The 4,663-nt window shown below is 47.9% G+C and overlaps 1 pseudogene; it reads right to left on the bottom strand.

Moving 5' to 3' along the window:
- Positions 1 to 1,122: 1,122 nt before the first annotated feature.
- Positions 1,123 to 2,166, bottom strand: LOC101039402 (vacuolar protein sorting-associated protein 26C-like; annotated as a pseudogene).
- Positions 2,167 to 4,663: the final 2,497 nt, after the last annotated feature.

Raw genomic sequence — 4,663 nt, 5'->3', positions numbered from 1 at the left:
AAGGACGAAATGTATTAACAGATCATATCCTTCAAACCACAAAGGGAAACTGAGGAAATGCTGGCTTCAGGCTGAAAAACACAGCTTCCTTGGGTGGCTCAGAGGCAGACCAAGTTCATCAAGTCAAGGACCGTTTCCTGCTACCACCTTGGGGAGAAGGGCCTTCACCCGCCATGCACATGGGTCTCCTGCGGTTCAGAATCTACCCAGTAATGACAGGAGCAAACATACGTGTTTTCCCCTTCTGTAACTTTGCATTTGAATACATTCTGGGAACTGCTGGGTGCAGTGGCTCACACCTGTCATCTCAGCACTTTGGGAGGCCAAGATGGGAGGATCACTTGAGTCTCGGAGTTCAAGACCAGCCTGGGCAACATAGGGAGACCCTGTCTACAAAAAACTTAAAAATTAGGTAAATGTGGTGGCATGTACCTGTAGTCTCAGCTACTTAGGAGGCTGAGGGTAGGGACTGCTTGAGCCAGGGAGGTCAAGGCTGCAGTAAGCTGTGATTCTACTACTGCTCTTAGCCTGGGCGACAGAGGGAAAACCCTCTCTATATGTGTATGTGTTCAAGGAAATGGCAGCAGGATATTTTATGCCAGTTCTTGAGACTTCAAAACACTTCAGCACCAGCCAAATTCCCCCTGAGAGCAAGAAACACCTTTTCCAGTTGCTTAAAAGTTTTAAAGTTATAATGAAAAATGTTACAGAAAGAACTACAGAACAGAGTGGGGGTGGAGGGAAGTCACCCATTTCCAGTGACTGGCCCTTTATGCTCTGCCTTGGAGACTATCTACAAGCTTCCTAACCATGGAGTATGCTTGCAGCTGTCCTGGATGTCAACTGGTCACAGACCCTTTGCTGTGGGGAGTCCCTCGCTACATTTATTAGCAACTCAGAGAGAGGTTCCCTTTTGTCCCCATGATCCCACTTTCCAAAAAAGCTCAAATGGCGGTCACAATTGTTTCCTGTATCTAAAAAGGAACAGGGAAGGCAGGAGCCACAGTCAGTGTTTTCTGTGAAATTTTCTTGCAAATAGCATTAAGAAAACGTGTTGAATTTCAAAGAAAAGGTCTGAGTAGAGGCGCCTGTCGGAAGCCTCGAAGAAATGAGGAAGGAGAGTTAATTTGAGGGTCCGTTGCATATTTGATACCGAATAATCACAAAAACAAGTAAATGCCACTGGTTGTAGCTCCCCTTAGGATTTGAATAACCAGCCGGATTTTCAGATGGCCACTCTGGTTTTCTGTGCCTCCCTCCTCTGGGCTGTATCATGCAGAGGTTCAGCGGGAAGTTCTCCGTGATGAGGTGGTCAGGGTGGAGAAGCACCACGATGTTATCCTCAAATTCCACGTGGAAGTGGGTGGTCTCCAGCGTAGGGCAGGTGAACAACTTGGGGAAGACCATGTAGATGAGGACAGAGAGGCCCCTGCACACGTCACTGTCGGTGATCTGAATGTTCTGAATCCCCGTGGCCTCGCGGACTTGGCCTTCTGCACACCTGCATGTCTCCACGTGCATCAGCCGCAGCTCCACGCTTCTGATGGTGCCTCTGGGCTCTCCGCCACCAGCTCTCCCCTTAGCGGCTGCATGATGACACAGTTTGTTGAGTTGAGTTGTCCTCGAATGAGAAATTTAGGAAGCAAAGCTCTCTCTTTGACGTTCTGTAAGGTTTCAGGTGTACTCGTGAAGGTCACAGGACTGGGAGTCAACTTCCCCTTCTGAGGAACAGAGTGGATGATAAATTCGCAGGTCTTTGTCAAGTCCTTGGCCAACAGAGATTGCCTCGAGTCACAGCACAGTGTGTACTGAATGTTGACAAACGTGCCATGATAAGTCTCATACAGAACTTTGTTACCCTTCATGTGCAAAGGAAACTCAAAAGGGATTTGTTTTGCCACTGAGAGATTTCCCTGGCTTCACCATTTCTATGGTGCTGTTGATAATCTGGATAGGCTTGACAGAATTATAAGAAGCTTCAAACACACCCACACTTTTGGCACTGAGCTGGAGGTTTGCAGTTCCTTCCATGGGCCAAGACACTCCCTGGTGTTGGACTGAATATTTACTCAATATTACCACCACACTGGAGAGCACCTCTCCAGTGTCATAAACTTTATTTGCTCTTTTAATCTTGATTAAAAGATTAAACAGGGCTGTCCCCATCTCCAGTTCTCCACAGCCTGATTTTTACATTTCAATTAATGTATTATTCGTGTCTAGAAATTTTACTGAGTTCTTTTTCAAATCTTCATGAGAGTTTTAGGGTTTCATGTTCGGTTTCATTCTCTTTTAACTGGTTCAGTTCTTTAATTTGAATGTGACTGGAGAAAAATTCACAACTCCTTTGTAAAAATTTATTGTGAAAATGACCAGAGAAATGAGCCAGTATCTGGAGGGACATGTAGGGTCAAAAAAAAAAAAGTGAGGATTGAAAAATTACCGTAAGGTAAGAGTATTGGTCTGTTATGATGCTGCCATGAAGAAATATCTGAGACTGGGTAATTTATAAAGAAAAGAGGTTTAATTGACTGACAGTTCTGCAGGGCTAGGGAAGCCTCAGGAAACTTACAATCATGGTGGAAGGGGAAGCAAACATGTCCTTCTTCACATGACAGCAGGAAAGAGAAGTGCAGAGTGAAGAGGGGAAAGCCCATTATAAAATCATCAGATCTCGTGAGAACTCACTCACTCTCATGAGAACAGCATGGAGGTAACCGCCCCCATGATTTGATTGCCTCCCATCGGGTCCCTCCCATGATATATGAGGATTATGGGAACTACAGTTCAAGATGAGATTTGGATGGGGACACAGACAAACCACATCAGTTAAGGTAGAGATTTGTATGGTGAGGAGAATGACCCAGCAGACAGGAGCCAACTGATAGATGTCCTTCCTAGAAGAAGGGGTCCCATACGTAAGGGGAGGAGTTGGTCTCAGGCAAGAGTGGGCGAGTTCACTTAGAGCAACGGAAGGAACCACAGAGCACAGAGTCACATAAGTTGGGAACGAGGCGATGGATGGGCGTGGGCTGACTCTTCTGGTTGCTTCTCTTTTTTATAAGTAGCAAGGAAGGTCATTAGCTGAGAAGGAGGTTAGGAAGGAGGTGTCAGAGCTATGGGAGAGGGAAGGTGTGAAATGGTCATTTAAGAGAGTGGGAGTGTGAATGGTTTGGGAAATGTAGTGGAATTACCTGGCAGCACGAGAGGCCCCAGAGAGCAGCAGAGGGCTGAATTTAAAGATAAACTGTGCTGGGCTTGGTGGCTCATGCCTGTATTCCCAGCAGTTTGTGAGGCTGAGGTGGGTGGATCATTTGAGTTCAGGAGTTTGAGACCAGCCTAGCCAACATGGTGAAACCCTATCTCTACTAAAAATACAAAAATTAGCTAGGTGTGGTGGCAGGCACCTGTAATCCCAGCTATTCAGGAGGCTGAGGCAGGAGATTCACTTGAGCCCGGGAGATGGAGGTTGCAGTGAGCCAAAATCATGCTGTTGCACTCCAGCTTGGGTGGCAGAGTGAGATTCTGTCTTTAAAAAAGTAAATTAAATAAATAAATAGAAATGGATCCTCGTAGTTGTATGTTTCTGCACTATAGATTTGATCAGCTCCTTCCCTGCTTCAATCCCTCATCCACTGCCCCCTGTTCCAAACTCCTTTGCATGGAATTCAAGGCCCCCTGTGACCCCAGCCCTGTCAGGTCCCCACTCCTTCCCTTTATACCCCGCCAAAACAGAGTAACCTGCATTTCCCTAAACATATTTTGCACCTCTCTGCCATGATTCTTGCTGTTCCTCTGCCTGGAACATCCTTTCCTGCCCCTCCCCTCCAACAGTAGGGTGTCCACGAAGTGTGTTTCACTTCCGCCTCCTACCCCTCCTACCCCCCACAGTGTTCCAACAGACCTTTCATACCTAATATTGCTCCCATAAAACTTCACTGCTCTCAATCATTGATGGTTCTGCCTCCTCCACCAGGTTGGGGGTTTGTCAGGGTCACAGACTGTCCTGTTCTCTCTGTGTCCCTGATGTCCTGCACCAAGCAGATGCTAAGACAATGTCCATTGAGAGGACTGACCGATGACTTCTAGAGGAGAGCTGGGTCAGCCCAGCAGGGGTGTTACCCAGAGGGCCATTAGTGCAATCACTGCACTGCAGAGAAGAGACGAGAATAGTAGCTAGGAAGCAGAGCCAAGGCCTGAGGTCGGGAGAAAGCAGGCCATGCTCCCAAGTGGAGGGCTGGGAGGGAGGTGGGCAGGAGGCTGAGGAAGCCACGTGGTCCATGACACATGTCTGCAAACTCAGAGCACCTGGCAGGAAGGGCCCGGGCTGTGACCTGGTCCCTCGTTCTGGAAGAGATACAGGCTTATCTGGGTGAGGCAAGCAGGCTGAAGCAAAGTGCCTTTCTCTGGGACTTCTCTGGTAATCATAGGCCTCTGAAAGTGGGAGCTTTGTGGAATCTCCCAGCCCCGTTTCCAAAGAACCAAAAGTTCGACTCCCACCCAGCATTTAACCCTGCCCACAGGGCATTAGATCAAACGGGGATCTTGAGACAGCCTGGGGTAGGGCGGTGCCCAGGAGTCAGGCTGCTTGGTCCCCGAAAGCTGCTCTGCCTCTCTGAGCCTGAGTCTTCTCATCTGTAAAAGGGAGATGGTAAAAAAGACG

The sequence above is a fragment of the Saimiri boliviensis genome, chromosome 11 (genome assembly GCF_048565385.1).
Source record: "Saimiri boliviensis isolate mSaiBol1 chromosome 11, mSaiBol1.pri, whole genome shotgun sequence".
Classification (NCBI taxonomy): Eukaryota; Metazoa; Chordata; class Mammalia; order Primates; family Cebidae; genus Saimiri; species Saimiri boliviensis.
This window is presented reverse-complemented; position numbering and strand designations above follow the sequence as displayed.